General features: G+C 48.2%; 1 long non-coding RNA gene across 1 annotated transcript in view; it reads left to right on the forward strand.

The window, feature by feature from the left end:
* The window catches only part of LOC131763896 (uncharacterized), a 49068-nt gene extending 43815 nt beyond the window's left edge, over positions 1-5253 (forward strand). The window contains exon 4 of the long non-coding RNA XR_010842401.1: positions 3643-5253. This is a non-coding gene — a long non-coding RNA (uncharacterized lncRNA). The remainder of the gene's footprint in view (positions 1-3642) is intronic.
* Positions 5254-18065: the final 12812 nt, after the last annotated feature.

Genomic DNA, 18065 nt, shown 5'->3' on the forward strand with positions numbered 1-18065 from the left:
AGTGGCTGTACACTTTTGCATTCTCACCTGCAATAAATGAGAATTCCTGTTGTTCCACACGCTTGCTAGTGTGTGTTTGGGATTTTGGCCATTCTAAGAGAAGTGTACCTGTATCTCATTGTTATTTTAATTTGCATTTCCCTGATGGCATATGATATGGTGCGTCTTTTCATGTGCTTATTTGCCATCTGTATGTTTTCTTTGGTGAGGTGTCAAGATCTTTGGCCCATTTTTTAATCAGGTTTTTGTTTCCTTGTTGTTGAATTTTAAGAGCTCTTTGTATATTTTGGATAACGGTCCTTTATTAGATATGTGTTTGGCAAATATTTCTTCCCAGTCTGTGGTTTTGTCTTCTCATCCTCTTGACAGTGTCTCTTGCAGGGCAGAAGTTTTTAATTTTAATGAAGTCCAACTTATCAATTTTTTCTTTCATGGATCATGCCTTTGGTGTTCAATATAAAAAGTCATCACCATACCAAAGGTCACCTAGATTTTCTCCTATGTTATCTTTTAGGAGTTTTATTATTTTGTGTTTTACATGTTGGTCTATGATCTGTTTTGGATTAATTTTTGTGAAGGGTGTGTGGTCTGTCTAGATTCATTTCTTTCCATGTGGGTGTTCAGTTGTTCAAGCACTATTATCTTTGTTCCATTGTTTTACCTTTGCTACTTTGTCAAAGATCAGTTGACTATATTTATGTGGTGTATTTCTGGGTTCTCTATTCTGTTGCATTGATCTATTTGTCTAGTCTTTAACCAATATCACACTACCTTGGTTACTGTAGCTTTATAATAAGTCTTGAAGTCAGGTAATATCAGGCCTCTGACTTTGTTCTTCTTCAATATTGTGTTGGCTAGTCTAGGTCTTTTGCCTGTCACATAAACTTTAGAATCAGTTTTCTAGGATTTCGACTGGAATTGTATTGAATTTGTAGATTATATTGGGAAGAACTGACATCTTGACAGTATTGAATCTTGCTGCTCATGAACATGGAATACCTCTCCATTTATTTAGTTCTTTGATTTCATTCATCAGAGTTTGGTAGTTTTCTTCATGTAGATCTTTACTTTTTTTTTTGGCTGCGTTGGGTCTTCATTGCTGTGTGTGGGCTTTCTCTAGTTGCGTCGAACAGGAGCTACTCTTCGTTATGGTGTGTGGGCTTCTCATTGCGGTGGCTTCTCTTGTTGCGGAGCACGGGCTCTAGGTGCATGGGCTTCAGTAGCTGTGGCACGCAGGCTCAGCAGTTGTGGCTCACTGGCTCTAGAGCACAGGCTCAGTAGTTACGGCGCACAGGCTTAGTTGCTCTGTGGTGTGTGGGATCTTTCCGGACCAGGACTCAAACCCATGTCCCCTGCATTGGCAGGTGGATTCTTAACCACTGTGCCACCAGGGAAGTCCCACGTATTTTGTTAAATTTATAACTAAGTATTTCATTTTGGGGGTGCTAATGTAAATGGTATTGCGCTTTTAATTTCAGACTCCACTTGTTCATTGCTAATATAAAGGAAAGCAATTGACTTTTGTATATTAACACAATATATCCTGCAGCCTTACTATAATCAATTAGCTCCAGGAGGTTTTTTGTCAATTCTTTTAGATTTTCTACATAGTCATCATATCACCTGTCAACAAAGACAGGTTTATGTCTTCCTTCCCAATCTGTAAGCTTTTTATTTCCTTTTCTTGCCTTATTGCATTAGGAAAGACTTCCACTCTTTGGAAAGGAGTGGTGAGAGGGGACATCCTTGCCTTGTAACTTATATAAGTGGGAAAGTTTCATGTTTAACATTAGGTATGTCAGTTTTTTGGTAATCTTTATCAAGTTGACAAAGCTTCTCTCTATTCCTAGTTTACTGAGAGTTTCTATCGTGGGTGGATGTTGGATTTTATCAAATGCTTTTTGTGCATCTGTTGACATAATCATGTAACTTATTTTTTAGTTAGTTGATATGATTGATTATATTTATTGATTTTCTAATGTTGAACTACCCTTGCATGCCTGGAACAAATCTCACATGGTCATGGTGTATAGTTCATTTTATACATTGCTAATATTTTGTTGAGAATTTTTTGTATCTATATTCTTGAGAGATATTGGTCTATAGATTTCCTTACTTCCCATGTCTTTGTCTGATTTTGGTATAATACTTGCCTCATAGAATGAGTTAGGAAGTATTCTCTCCACTTCTGTCTTCTGAAAGAGGCTGTAGAGAATTGATATCATTTCTTCTTTCAATGTTTGGTAGAATTCACAAGTGAACCCATCTGGGTCTGGTGTTTTCTGTTTTGGAAGGTTATTAATTATTGACTCAAGATGTTTAATAGATACAGGCCTGTTTAGATGGTCTATTTCTTCTTGTGTGAGTTTTGGCAGATTGTATCTTATAAGGAATTGGTCCATTTCACCTAGGTTTATCAAATTTGTGGGCACAGAGTTTTTCATACTGGAATATGCAAATGATATCCCTCTTTCATTTCTGATATCACTAATTTGTACTCTCTCTCTTTTTTCTTAGTTAGCCTGGCTAGAGGTTTGTCAATTTTATTGATCTTTTTAAAGAACCGCCTTTTGGTTTCGTTGATTTTCTGTACTGATTTCCTATTTTAAATTTCATTGATTTCTGCTCTAATTCATATTCTTTTCTTCTGCTTACTGTGGATTTTATTTGCTCTTCTTTTTCTAGTTTCCTAAGGTGAAAGTTATATTGCTGATTTTAGACCTTTCTTCTTTTATTTTAATTTAATTTTTTTATTTTTTGGCTGCGTTGGGTCTTAGTTGCGGCATGCAGGATCTTCATCGAGGCATGCAGGATCTTTTGTTGCGGCACACGGGCTTCTCTCTAGTTGTGGTGTGCAGATTTTTTTTTTTTCTCTTTCTAGTTGTGGCCCTCAGGGTCCAGGGCATGTGGGCTCTCTCATTGAGGTGCACAGGAGTCTCATTGCGGTGGCTTCTCTTGTTGCAGAGCATGGGCTCTAGGCGCGCGGGCTTCAGTAGTTGTGGCACACAGGCTTAGTAGTTGTGGTGTACAGCCTTAGCTGCTCACGGCATGTGGGATCGTCCTGGACCAGGGCTCAAACCCATGGAAGACCCAGCACATGCTCTTTAAGAACTGTTATGTCTTCCTGGAGAATCAGCCCCTTTATCCAAATGTAATGCCCTTCGATAGCCCTGAAACTTTTCTTACTTTGAAGTCTGTTCTGCCTGAAATTGATGTAGCTACTCCTGTTTTCTTTTGATTAGGTTAGCATGGTATACTTTTCTCCACCCATTTACTTTTAATCTGTATGTAACTTTATATTTAAAGTGGGTTTCTTGTAGACAACATACAGTTTGATCCACCTTGATAATCTCTGTCTGTTAATTCGTACATTTGGACCATTGACATGGGCCTGTGATTTTGATGGCAGGTGTCAATAGCAAACAGACCTACTGGGATATATTTTAATGGTAGTTGAGATAAGGCAAATAATGTTCTTAGTACAGTGCCGAGGACATAATGAGTGTTCAGTAAACTTTAGACATCATAGTTAGGATTATGACTTTTACCCGTCAACTTTAAAATTCGCCGCTTGTATCTCTTCGTGGTGCCTTAGTGAGACTCAGACACTGCTGTTTATTACCCCATCTTGTTCATTCACAGCTTGTCACTTCCAACATTCTGTTTCAAGTCACATCGAAGTAAGAATTCATTGGGCTGACGATCCACCCCACAGGGCATCTTTGCACATCAAATGAACCAATTCATAGTCATTGCTGACAGCTGCGTTTGAAGGAACGGCCATTTTCCTTAGCTGATTGCAAAGAACAGTGATTAATTCAGCTCATCAGCCTGCAGCAGCAAATGCTAAAAAGGGTCTCATTGTGTGAAGGCTGCTGGTATCTTAAACCTACATTTCTGAGTTTGTCAGAATTTCCTGAGCCTGGAGTTCCGGAGGCCACTTCATCCACCCTCCTGTCTCCAAAGGCCTCTAAACGAACATAGCGCCTGTTTTTCCTTGGCAATGGGCCATGAGGAGAGGTGAATTTAGCAGCATCTATGTTTCCGGATTCTGTGGACATTAGAAAGGCCGCCCTCCTAGCCAGGTGACTTGCCAGGACCTGAAAGGGGCAGAGTCTGATGCTACCATTACTGGAAATATTTAAGGAGCAAAGGCAGGACTAGCTCCCCTTCCCCCTCCCCGTGTCTAGAGCGAGAGGGGGTGTGTGGTGAGATGAAGTGGAGTTTCGTTTGTATGAAACCCAGAGGAGGCATCAGTGCAGCTTGCAGACATCCTGTGCTCCTCCTCCCAGCGTCTTTCTGCGATGGAAGAGAACTTGAGCGCCGTGTTCAACATGACCTCCAGGACCTTGCTGTGGACCCCCTGGTGGAGCCAGGACCCTCCAGGAGAGCTGAGGGGTAGAAGAGACCCGGAAGAGTGTAGAGTAAGGAGGGGGAGAGAGTGAGAGCAGAAGGGGTGGGGGCTCCAAACAGCAGTCCCGTGAGGTGGGCTTCAGCTAGACGGGCCAGGACTCCACGGTCAGCTGACCCTGAGTCATCTTCCTTCTAGTGACAGCAGCCCAGCTCGGTGGACCAGACATAGTGGACATTGACCGGCGGCTGCCAGGACTTTCCTCTTCCCTCTACCAGGTGAACTTGGACTGAAGCATCTGCACCAGTCCATAGAGTGGGGACCACCCTGCCAGCCGTGGGCTCAGGCACCAGGCCCCAGCCATGAAAGGCCTTGCCTTCCAGCACCTGTCATCCAGTTGGGGAGGGAAAGTGGACACAGACGACCGATCCTCTCCACTGGGCCAGATGGGAACTCAGGAAGCGACTTCCTTCCTGTCCTCCACTGCCCGGCTTCTTCTTCTAGACTGAGATGTGCTTATTCTTTTTGTCCCCCTCTTATGTGTGTCTGAAGCACATATATCTCCATTTTTTCCTTTTTAACTTTTTTATAAGTTAACAAAAATTTTGCCACCTCCTTCCCCCAGTTCTCTGCCCAGCCAATCAGTAGTTTTGAATCCCTGATGTGTCCATTTCTGCTAGCTGGTTATTATTCATGGAAACGGTATGAGCAGATCGGTGGAGATCACAGCAGGCGTTTTGCTCAATTCATCATAACAAGTTACGCTGGCCATGTTTCATAGCTTAGTAATATAACATTTTTGGTTGTGGAGTTTCTCCAGAGCTCTCCCATACCTTTTTTCATATATTTAAAAGTCCTAATCAACTATACTTCAATAAAATTTTAAAATATTTTTAAAATGTAAAATTCCTTGACTTCTTTGAAGGAGGCGTCGTTTGGACCCCCATTTTGCAGACATGGAAGCGACGGCTCAGGGGTTCTGCAGCATGTTCGTCGCGAGGCTGGGCCGGGAGCTGGGCCTTCGGTCTCCTGGTCTCCTACTCACGTGTATTCAGCACGTTCGGAAGGAGGGAAAAGTCTGCTGCCTTGGGGAGACGTGTTAAACTCGTGTGCGCTCAACATGCGTATTCCAGACAGCTGTCGCTTCTGCAAAAATCGTCGAGATGTTGACTTTTTTTTTTAACATCTTTATTGGAGTAGAATTGCTTTACAATGGTGTGTTAGTTTCTGCTTTATCACAAAGTGACTCAGTCATACATATACATATGTTCCCATATCCCCTCCCTCTTGAGTCTCCCTCCCTCCCACCCTCCCTATCCCACCCCTCTAGGTGGTCACAGAGCACCGAGCCGATCTCCCTGTGCTATGCGGCTGCTTCCCACTAGCTCTCTATTTTACATTTGGTAGTGTATATATGTCCCTGCCGCTCTCTCACATCGTCACCGCTTACCCTTCCCCCTCCCCGTATCCTCAAGGCCATGCTCTAGTAGGTCTGTGTTTTATTCCCGTCCTACCCTAGACTTTTTTTTTTTTAACATCTTTATTGGAGTATAACTGTTTTACAATAGTGTGTTAGTTTCTCCTTTACAACAAAATGAATCAGTTATACATATACATATGTTCCCATATCCCCTCCCTCATGCGTCACCCTCCCTATCCCACCCCTCTAGGTGGTCACAGAGCACCGAGCTGATCTCCCTGTGCTCTGCGGCAGTAGACTTTTAAGCTGCCGCCCACCCACCGTGGTGGGAGGAAGCGATTTGAGCCGGGCTGCTCCCCTTAGGGAAGCCGCGTCTACATCCGCATAACCGCGGGGGCGAGGCAGGAGGTAGGGTTTCCAGGACGGTTGGCAAGAATCGTGCCTCGTTATTTCCCAGAGAACACAGGCTGCTGTAAAGGAAGAAACAGTTGGTTTTCCTCCAGCTGCTGAGCTGTTAAGCAGCAAGAAGCTCTGTCTCCGGGTCAGGACAGTCCTCGGAGGAAACAGAGGGACCCTCTGCCCCAGCACAGATGAGAAAACGGGGCAAGTGCACCTGCCCCGCATCACGGGCTGCTGGTGCTTCGGGGGCCTCGCTGCCTAGAGAGGCCACGGGCGCCAAGCCGGAGATGGCATCTCGCCACGTTCGGCCACACACAGAGCAAAGCGTCGTCTTCCTGCGGCCGTTCCCTGTAACGTGTGCTGGCGATCCGCGGTCTCACAACTTCCCCTTGGTTTCTAACAACATTAAAAAGAAAAACGCGGGCTTCCCCGGCGGCGCAGCGGTTAAGAGCCCGCCTGCCGATGCAGGGGACGCGGGTTCGTGCCCCGGTCCGGGAGGATCCCACGTGCCGCGGAGCGGCTGGGCCCGTGAGCCGTGGCCGCTGCGCCTGCGCGTCCGGAGCCTGTGCTCCGCAACGGGAGAGGCCACAGCAGTGAGAGGCCCGCGTACCTCAAAACAAAAAACAAAAACCAAAAAACGCTGGTGTGTCTGGAAGCAGTTTTGGAGGCCTCTGGATGTGGCAGGTGTCAGCGACTGGCTGTCAGGTTGTCATTTACAAGGCAGTTCACTGAGTAAGTGACTCCAAGGGGCTCAGGAACCAGACCCAGGACTCTGCACATAAAGCCCCATCCTGCAGTTGGAACCTTGAGTCATTTGCCTGATGGATTTTTTTCTTTCCCTGGATACAGGAAATAGGGTCTCAGCTTTCTCCCGAAGCCTCAGGCAACAGGGCTTGTGCAGGAGGAAGTCCCCTTCTCTCCTCGTCCGGCCAACAGATGTACACACGTCCCCGAGCACTGCAGACACAGCTCTGCTTTCCGCCGCGCCGGGTCCCTGGAACCCTGTCCCCACCCCTGGGCTGGTCCCAGCATAAATCTCCACATCTCGGGGTCACTCCCCCTCTGCACACAGGCTGCTTTGTAAGTGGGAGAAAGAGTCCACAGAACTGGATATAAGTTTCCGTGGGAACAGATGGGTGGCGTGTTTGCACGCAAACCTGTATGTATCACAAACCAAGCCCGAGAGACGGGGACCTAGGCGATGCATGCGTAAAAATCCTCGCCAGCAACGCTGTCAGCTTCATAAAGCTTCAGTTCGCTACCCTGACAGCCTGAAATGTCTCCCTTATTCCTGGAGGGAGCACAGGGTCCCAGGGGAGGTCACAGCACAGCTGCACCACCCCCTTCCATAGGGTGGATGGGTGGCGCCCTGATATGCTTTCCTGGGCCACCTGTCCTGCCCAGGACCCCTCTGAGCACTGAAGCAGTCAACCAGTAAGAGATTCACAGCGCAGGGCAGGGTAGACACCTCGGGCGCCCAGGCAAGCCAGCCCTTGCGCTTGCAGGGGAGGCCCGAGGCCGCGGAAAAGCCACCGGTTGTCGCTGGAAATGGCCAGCCTGTTTTTCAGTTTTCCCTTTGAGTGCTTGCTAAAACAGCATCTTAGAAGTGTGTTGAGGCCGCTGCCATCCTAGCAGCCTTGACAGGGGCACGAATGCTGCTTTCGAGGGAAGCCCGGCTGGGAATCAGTATTGACGTCCTACCCGGAGAGCTGATTCCCAGCAGCTCCAACTGGTTCCGTTACTCCAATCACCTCTTCTCCTTTCTGTTTTCCTCACTGCCTCCCTCCCTTTATGAGTGTGTTCCCCCTTGGGAGTAATCTCCCAAAACCTCAGTTGTTTTCAGAATACTTAAAAAAAATGTTTATTTTACATTTTGGGGCATATGGTTGATTGTAATAGTGTTGTTAGTTTCAGGTGCGCAGTGAAGTGATTCAGTTACACAGTTATATATACAGACTACTCTCGATCTACCTTGTTCAAGTAAACCTTTTAGTTGAGCATAATTCATACAGAGAAGTGCACAATGTCTGAGGACTGAGCTCCAAGAATGCCCACGAAATGAACTAATGTAGCAAAGCGAACAGGGATGGAAATAGCACCAGCAGCGTCCCAGGAGCCCCCTGTGAGCCCCTTCCATCCCTGCCCGCCCACAGGGGACCCTCTGCTTCCTCACTGGGAGTTGACTTTGCTTATTTTGAACTTTACTTAAGCGGACTCACGCGACAGTGTGTCTCTGCGATTCACCTGGGGTGTGGGGTGTGGGGTGTGGAATTGCTGACAAGTCCTCGAACTTGTCGTTGGCTCGGAAAGAACGCTTAACTAAGGACAAGTGGAAGAAAATGACCTCGGACAGGAGTTTTCAAGCCAGCTTGAGTGTGGGTGGGAGATGTCAGAGAACTTGGCCTTCAGAGTGTCTGAGCTGGAGGTGGAAGGTGAGCTGCGAGCCCCGCCCCCCGGCCCCCTGCTCTGCTCTGAGATGTGCTCCAGCTTCCTCGCCCTTCAGCCCTGACTGACGATCCAAGTGAGGACAGATTGAATGTCGCTCGTTTGCCTGGGTGAGTTTGTCTACCAAGCTGGGTGTACCTCCTGGAAAGACTGCTCCCCCGAGCCCGGGATTCCGAGCGAAGTGGATCAACTGAGAATCTAGACTAATTTCCAGGAACGTGGAGTCAGACACAGCCACCGACGCATCAATCGACAAGCGTCTGTAAGTGCCGTCGCGCTTGTCCTTCGCTCACCTGCATCCACAGGCTCTGAACTAAGTCCTTCATTTCTTTTTTCATTTCTGAATGAGATTCCTAGATCACAGAGCTGAAGATGCAAGCCATGATTTCATAGAGCGTTATAGTCGACACCACTAAGAAATAAAAAATGCCTGAGATGGAGAGCCTAGCGGAGACCCGTGTGCAAAGCTGAGACGCTAAAATCATTCACTGGGTGGGGGGTAAAGAGAAATGACTCAGCCAGGCAGACGGGGGAGTGAGGGAGCACACCTGCCTCCACCCGGGCACGCGGGGAAGCAAGGAAATAAAACTCGCGCGAAGATTTGAAGCCAAAGCCCATCGTGATCGGTCAGTGGACTGAATTCGCACTGGCGAGCATAGCATCCGTTTTGAAGTGGCCTCTGTGGCGCTCCCTGATTCTGGCAAAAGCCAATGCGGATCTTCCCTGGAGAAGTCAGACTTCCTCCAGGCAACTGCAGTTGAGATGCCATCAATCTCAAATTTCAGGATCTTAGAATGTGAATACATGACATTTGCTAATAATACCTACTTCTCCGACTTGTGGTGGAGATTGACGTGGAAGCATACACACTGACTAGTATATAATAGGTTCAATAAACGGTAGTCACCACTGGGTATCGTGTCCCACCTCTCTGTATTTATGAGTAGGTACCCTGGAGTCCCGGTAACTCTGGCCAGAGAGCACAATGAAAGGAACAGCGGAAAGCCTGAGCTGGCAGGGGAGGCTTCGTGCAGGAGAGGCCTTGAGCTCGGTGGTGAAGGATTGAACAAGTCAAGAGGGGAGAATATTCCAGGCTGTGGAAAGGGTATGAGCAGAGGCTGGGAGGTGGACGCAAACGTGACCTACGAAGAAGGAAGGGGATGTGAGTACGAAGGGCGCGGGTGTGAGAAGGGATGGGGGTGCGGTTTGGAGTCCTGTCTGGAACTGATGGACGGTCCTGGGAAAGGAACGGGGCGCCGTCCCCATCACCTGAGCTGACCAGGATGAGCTATGATGGGGCAGCCACTGGAGAAGGGTGAAGCTGGGGACAGTCTTGAGCCGTGACCGGCTTCACGGCTGCAGCAGGACGGCGTGCTGGGGGGGCGGGAGGGGATGGGCCGCTGCACTGACCCCCCAGGTGAACGCAGACAGTGTGAGTTGCAATAACATCACGTTGGAAGGAAAAATAAAGAGCAAAAAGATATAAGAGGTTATCACTTATGTATATTTCAAAGACACAAAAAAACAGTAGATGTTTATGGGTACACGTGATATGCAGTAAAAAATGAGGAATCACTCAGCCACCAACATGTGGGTGTGGGGGGGGCGGACGGAATCCCAGGGTGGGCGCCTTTGCTGTATCTATCATCCTTTGGCTATTTAAAAGAGAGGGATACAGTGATTGCATGTATACGATTACATAGTAAAATGCTAGCAGGTTTTTAATTTTAGTGGTCAGCATGGAGGTGCCAGTTATATTATTTTCGGTATGTTTGCAAGTTTTTATAATTTTCAAAAAAATCAAACAATGAAAAACTGCAAAGAAATATATCAAAATGTTCCTAGAAATATACTACTGTGCTCACATGGCTTGTGCCAGCATGGGAGAAGTGTGTGATTCTTTTCTCCCCTTGGTTTTCCAAGTTCTGTGACTATAGTATCTTTTATAATGAAACACTTACAGATGATTCTTTTAATTTGTTTAAAAAGTAACTATATGGAAAATAAAAATGAATAGCAGACTATGTATCAACCTCTTTGTATCCATCTCTTAGCAAACAGGGCTCCTTTGTAAGGTGTGATTAATAAAGTCTGCTGGGGAGGGTATTAGCGGGCTCTTTATTACAGGGCTCCCGACATACAAAGGGCGCAGTGTTGCTAATTCTGACACCAATATTTCCACAGGACTGAATTGATAGAATCTTTCTGAATGTGTTATTTATGGCACCAAATGAAAACGGTCTTGTTCACCAGCCAGACTCTAGGCCTGAAAGGGACAGACAGATCCGTATGCAGGCTCTTCTTCCCAATTTAAAACCAGCATCTTCATAGTAACCAAAATTAATTCAGCACAAATTTTGCTGAATCGGATCCTGGGCCTGCAGGAGGGGGGTGCATCCATAGTCAGCGGCACGGATGGGCCCAGCCCTCTCGCCGCCGGGGTCACTACACAGAAGTGTAGAAATGTAAATAAAGTTCCTCAAACCCCCAGTTCACAAACGCTGGGAAAACCAGCATCCTCCCCATATTTGCAGGGAGGCGGGGGAGTTTCCAGATTCTTGCAGGGTCGCCTCTAGCCTCGTGTTCTGAAAGCCTTTCCCCAGACTGTCCCTCCTGAACCTGCAGCCCCACACTGGGGGCTCCCTCTCCCCCCAGGTTTGAGGAGGTGGGGTGCAAGAGGGGCTGATGGAGGGGCGGAGCTACTGCCCCACAAAACTTCCCCCAAGTGAACACCCCGCCCCCCATAAAGCCCTGCTCTCAGCGCTGTTTCCTACCCCTCCATCTACTGTTTCTGTTTTGTTTTTGTCTTCTGGTCTAGGGTCTCCTAGCCATTCAGCCTTGCCTGCCCTGAGTAAATATATTAACCAGAACAATTTTGTTCTTTTAGTTTTACTCCCGTTCATCTTGGCTTTGCCCCAAGGGCTGTTCCCCACCCAGCCCCCCCCCCCCAAAGGGTTTTGTCAAAAGAGAATCCTCCAGGCAAAGGTGAAACGCTGCTTGCAGAGGTTACAGGGTCAGCATTCTGCCCTACAGTCCTGCCACGGACAGGGCTCCCCCCTTCACCGCGTAGCTCGTAGCTCGGGAATCAGAATGTATCCCTAGCCAAGCTGACCAGATAGTTCTAAGTGTCCAATAAATGGTGAAAGCAGAAAGTTTTGTAGCTGCAGGTGTGGCATGGGGGCATTCGATGACCTGTAAGAGATTATCTGAATTATTGAAATGATGGAAACAGAGGCAGAATTTTCAGTAACATCTCTGAGACCGGCTTCTTGTGTCCTCAGGCTATTTTGCAGGCTGGGGGCGGTTCCCTCCAGAAGATGCCGTGGGCTCCGCGAGCTATCAGCCACTTCCTGGGGGGAGGGGCGGGGGGGGGGTTTCAACTCTGCCCTGGTCTGACCGCCAAGGACGAGCGAGGCCTGCATTTTCCTGCCTGGAGTTGGGAGTAAAAGAACAGTGCAACTAGGAAAAGCCCTGGAGTCCTAGTCCAGCTGAGCGGGGGGGGGGGGGGGGGGGGGGGGGGGGGGCCTCATTTCTGAAAGTGGAGCTATAACAAGAGCCACCTGTGCCGTAATGACCTCCTAGATGAAGAAAAAGTTGAAAAACCAGACCAGAAAGCAGCAGAGTCCTTCCCACGAGGGCAGTGCAGCCATAAGTCTGTTTTGGCAATGGCCCAGCTGGGAGCGGACGCGGCCCCGCGCAGTGACCAGGGGCTGGTGTGGAACAAGAGGGGCCAGACCCAGCGATCGAGCGAACAAAGCACGACGCGGTCAGCTGCAGCTCTGAGCTCCTTGCTTCGCCCGCGGCTGAGGTGGCGCTTGGTCATCACTTGCAAGTCCTCGGAGTCTGTCCTGCCCGAGAGCGACCCCAAGACCCGCGTGCGCGCGTGGCCACTGCACAGCGGCTTTTTCCCTGAAAGTGGAGCAGCGGGGGTTGACGCCTCGCGGCCGCGCTGAGCATCGTTCCAAGCACTGGTCCCGGCAGCTGGAAGGGCAGTGGGTGCTTGAGAAGAGAACACTGGCTCAAGGACACGGAGCGTCTACTTACTTTTACTTCTGAAAGCTCTTCACCGCGCGTTCCCACTGCCGGCTCTTCGACGAGGCTGTCGCCTCAGCTCCTACTTGCATCCTCTGCCCCTAAAACAAGGTGAAGTGATGTGGGACTTGACACAATGAACCATTTGGCGTTGGGCACGTGGTTTTTCAGTAGAGGTGCCAGTACCAGCGTGTGCGATGCTGGCACGATTGCACTCGGGGAGGGCGCCTTGCACTGTCCTTCCTGCGAGGTGTCTGCGTCCCGTTCAGTTGCGCTGACCCCTCGAGGAGACGGAGAGGGCTGCTGGACAACTGCGGAGGCACCCCAGGAACAAGACGTGCGCTCCAGCATCCCAGCTGGAGGAAGCATTTTCTAGTCAATCCGCAGTGAACTTTGACCTAAAACAAGCCTGCTTTCAGAATCTACTAGACCGTTGGGGGTGTAAGACAGGGCAGATGCCCGGTGTGCTCAGAAGAGCCTCTCGCAACCTGGTTATGGTGCAGAGGGTGTGTGTCAGCCCCGGGTGACGGAGGCGGCCCCCGCTTGGTATTCTTGATGTAATGGGCGTGAATATCCCCGCTTACATGTACGCACACCTCTTGTCTCTCGCCTACAAACTGGGTGGTGAGATACTAGTGATCAAAAATTGCTTCTCACACATCTTTCATGCTTAATGGAGTATTGAATTGAAATTGCTTATTTTGTGGACCTTTGCCACACCTGCCCCAGCAGGAGCCGGTAAATCACTGACCCAGGATTGGAAACTGAGTCCAGACAGGTTGGCTAGTCCTACCTACATCACTGGTACAGGTTTGCACTAAATAAAATATTTACTGGGTGGAATATATGCGTTAATTATCCTAGAGATAAAAATTGGGGGAGATACAATTTATTATGGAAAATTTCATTACATTTTCATAAATATTGAGAAGAAAATTAGTATAATAAATCTTCATGTATTCACCACCCAGCTTAACAATTATCAACTCAAAAAAAAAAAAAAACCCAATTATCAACACATACTCAACCTTTTTACATGTGTACACTCCCTGTGGATTATTTTGAAGCAAATCTCAGCTATCACATTTTGTCTATAAGCACTTCACTATGGCCCTCTAAAATAGTAAAACTCTTAAAAAAAATAACCATTATAACAATACCACATCTAAAATAATTAACAACGACTTAGCATCATCAAATATCCATTCATTTAAAATATTTTTCAGATTGTCTCATTTTTTTTATAGTTCTTTCAAATCAGGATCTAAAGAAGGTCAAATCACTGTAATTGACTGATAAGGCCATTTAATTCTCTTCTAATCTCATCTCTGATTTCTCCCCTTCTCCTCCCCACCCTTTGTATTTGTTGAAGGAACCAAATTATTTGTCCTGTAGGTCTGGGTTTTGCTAATTGCATTCCCGTGGTATCTTTTAGCCTGTAGCTCTGTCCTCTGGATTTCTGGAGCTTAGAGCTTCGGTTCGATTGTTTTTGTCAAGACTACTTCCCAGATGGTGTTGTGTGCCTCAAATGGGGGCCGCGGAATGCCTGGTTTTTCACGATCATTGCCCGGATTATGTTGTCATGCCGATTATGCGAAAAGGTGGTTTTCTAATTTTTAAAATCCTTTTTTCCTCCTTTTGTTCACTGGAATGCTTCTATAAAGAAGCTTTCTCTCGTCGACTCTGATTACCGAAGGTGCGTTTCGTACAGGAAAGGCCAGATCCACGCTTCATTCTTTTCCCCATTTACAAAATATTACATAGTATTATATACAAATATCCCTTATTTAATATTTTCAAAATATGTAGTTGGTTTCCTAGTATCTCCCAAGCAGCGGATTGTCACTGCTGCTGTTGTTTGGAGTATCAGGGTGAACACGTGGGTTTGAGCGTGGAAGGGTGTTTCCGTCCATTGCTGTTTTTATTCATGTGGACACTCAGATGTTCACATGTTTGCAAGTGGCAGCCCTGGAGATACAACATTAAGGCTGCGAAGTTACGTGCTGTTGTGTAGACGTTTCCCACGCTTGTCACACTCAGAAGGGCCTGTCACACGGGGCACTGAGTGACTGTCTCGCGCGTGTAAAGGACTTGGCCGGACCCCACGCCACCGGGAACTGCCTTGTGGCCTCACTGCGTGTGTGTCTGCTTCTTTCACACAAGTGTGGTTCCGGGGAGGAATAAATGGAGGTCCCAAACCTCTGTGGGCCATTAGGCTGGAAGTCACATGACGTCCCCTGCTCCTGAATGTATCTTGGGTCAGAACCGTTTGCCATCTTAATGAGGCTCGAGGCCAGGGCAGTGAGAGGAGAGCAGCAGGCAGGAAGTTGGCAAAAGTATTTATCGAGCGCCTGTTGTATGTCAGGTAGGGTTCTAGTCCCTTAAGATATATCTGAATAAAGCAAAGCCTAAATCTCATGGAACCTGCATTTCTTGCTGGGGAGATGCTCAGCAAACCGTAAACATGATAAATGAAGCAGAGAGTGTTAGAGGATGCTTGTGCTAGGACGTGCTGTGGAAGATAGGACAACTAGAGTAAGGCAAGAGGCACGTGGATGTGAGGAGTTGCAGCTGCAAACAGAAGGGTCAGGGTGACGGCTTACAAGGCCCTGAAGGAGGTGAGGGGGTGGGCTTTGCCGAATCTGGGAGGGGGGTGTGTCGCACGCAGAGCCGGGGACCAGAGCACCCCTGCTCTCGGGTGGGAGGTGCCGGCTCTGGGTGTCAGAGAAAGTGCTGTCACGTTGTTTGTCAGTGCTTGGGACCCACTTCTGCATTCAACATTACATTTCTAAAATTCACCCATATTGGGGGGTGTAGCTATGGCTCATTAATTCCCACTGCTGTTTAATATTGCATTACATGAATATACCATGATTTACTTAACCATTAACATTTGAGTGTCTTCTAGGTTTTTGCTATTATACAAAATGCTGCTATGCACATCTTTTATCCGAGGGCACATGAGCAAGAGATTCTCTAGAGCAGAGCTATCTAGCTTTTTTCACATCGTGGTACAAGTAGAAAATGTACAAGTAGAAAGTGTACAGTCTGCATCACACACGGGGGTAAACTGAGGTGATACGAGGCCATCTACAGGGGTTTGGTAAAAAATAAAATTTCATTACATTTTCCAAATACTATCTAATTTCAATACATAATTATCTCCCTCTTCTCTTTGTCTGAGCTCTTCCTTCCTCTTTTCACCAATAAAATTTCTGTTCCCATCGTGTCTGATCACAGGGAAGGTGCTCGGTACACAGTGACCGAAGCAGGTGTTTCTTTGAGCGCGGGCTGTGGGCGCCAGCCGGCTCTACATTCACGCCCACTGGCTGATGGGAAAGGAACAGATGCAGACCCCGCTCTCGCCGACCAGACGCTGCGGGGCACCACGGTTCCGAGGAGGAGCGAAGCCCACACTAGTACGAGTGCAGGAGCGGTGGGCGGAGAGTTGGGTTTTTGTAGGAGGCACACTTCTGTCACAGTTGCCATAGCAACTCACTCGTGTTGGGCGTAGCTATTGGTTTCAGCAAAATGATGTCATCTTTCTGTTGCCTTAAGTTAATTTTAACAATTAACTTTCCTTGGTTTGTAACTGTGTTCAGAATTTATAAATTGGTTTTAGTTTTATAGGTGTAGAAGAACTATACACCGAAGAGTATTATAGTAAAAAGAAGTCCACGTCCATTTAGGAATCATTTTTCTGTTTGTTTAGAAGAAGTTGACCATTACTGAAGTTTGAGAGAAAGTGACATAGTGGCCGACCCGGCACCTGTGACCTGTCCCTCTGTGCTTCCTCATGGGCCCGACTTGGTTTAGAGCCCCCGCCTGTCCCAGGCAGCTCACGTTTAGGGGAGACTTCACCACCCCAAGGTCCGGATGGGTCTGAGCCAATCGAGGGCCTCAGGAACCTGCCGGTGGTTGGTTTAAACACGAGCAGGGGATGTAATTTTGTTCAATATGAGACGCAAGGGATAGTCTGGCTTCCGGGATTTCTTCACTCTTAACCAGAGACACGGGGAAGAGGCGGCCCGCCTCTTGTTCCCGTGAGATAGTTGTGTCTGGACATCTCACTCGAAACTGCTGCAGCCACCCGTCGAGCACACGGGACGGCCAGTGCCGGGGCAGGAGGACAGGACCCGAGTCCGGGCGACCCTCTTAAACTCCTGCACCCGGAGCCCGTCCTCTTGACTTCCTGTTTCAGGAGATGATCCGTCTTCCCTGCCACGGACCCGTCGAGGGTGGGTTTCTGTCACCTGCACGTGAAAGCGTCCTCCCCGGGACAGGGACCTGAGGGGGCCACACGAGGGTGGACGGCTCTGGGTTCAGTGGCTTTCCTGGGTCCATCGTCCCCTCCAGGCCAAGGGCTCGCGCAGGCCCGTTTTCCCGGCACCGGGCATAGGTGTGGGAGCCGGTGGGGGCTTCAGAAATAGTCGCATGATGTGGGGATGAGTAATGGCATCGGAGAAGGGGCCTAACCTGTGGGCCACCCAGGACCTGGGCAGCCGAGGCCATTGCTGTGTCCCCGTCAGCGGCGGAAGAGACGCGGGTGTCCGTCTCCTCACCCTGCGCCAGCCTGGACGAAGCTGCATCTCGGCCCGAGTCACTAAACACGGGAAGCCAGCAGAGGGGAGGCCCGGCGCTGGGTGGCGAGGTGTTGGCACCGCGAGGGTCAAGTGAGACGATTTACAAGGATGCAATTTCTGCAGGAATAATGGAGAGTAACGGATCATACATGAAGGACGGGGTGGAGCTGTGGGGAGGGTTACAGTGCAGCAGGCAGCCCGCTAGATCACCACGTCCTATCAAGAGTAGTCTGAGAAAATGGGTGTGATTTGACAAAACAATGGACCTAAGTAAGCAGGCGTGTTCACTTTCTTCAAAAAGGGAGAGGGAAGCCGCAGCTGAGGAAGACGATTGACACTCTCCACTTCAGCAGAAGACTTCAGAATGAGGCCCAAACGAATTTTTATCATTTTCTTGTTAACTTGGTAAGATTTGCTTTTATTCCCTAAGCTGGGTGAGAACTAGGATAGAAGGTGTTACAACTGTAACCAAAGGCATCATAAGAACTGCTTAAGAAGTCTCATAAAGCAGTGAGCAGGCAATTGGTATTATTATTTTCCTTTCAGATAATAAATGCAACGAGAATGTGTGAAAGTTCAGCTGATGAGCCTATGGCTTTGTCACCATCCTAGAACCCCGGTAGGGCCCTGTGATGAATCATCAAACACCAGGGCCTCAGCCTCCACGCCGGCTTATGGGATGGAGCTCCACGAGGGGAAGAATCAAGAGCTTCCTCCTCGCTATCCTGGATCTTTTTAGTTTAAAAATAAATGATAGCGGCAAGTTTGCACAAGATACATCTGGAGAGTTGAAGAGAGGACTTTGGCAGGAGCCCTGGATGAGGGCGGCCCTGGA

This window comes from Kogia breviceps, chromosome 10 (assembly GCF_026419965.1).
Source record: "Kogia breviceps isolate mKogBre1 chromosome 10, mKogBre1 haplotype 1, whole genome shotgun sequence".
Taxonomy (NCBI): domain Eukaryota; kingdom Metazoa; phylum Chordata; class Mammalia; order Artiodactyla; family Physeteridae; genus Kogia; species Kogia breviceps.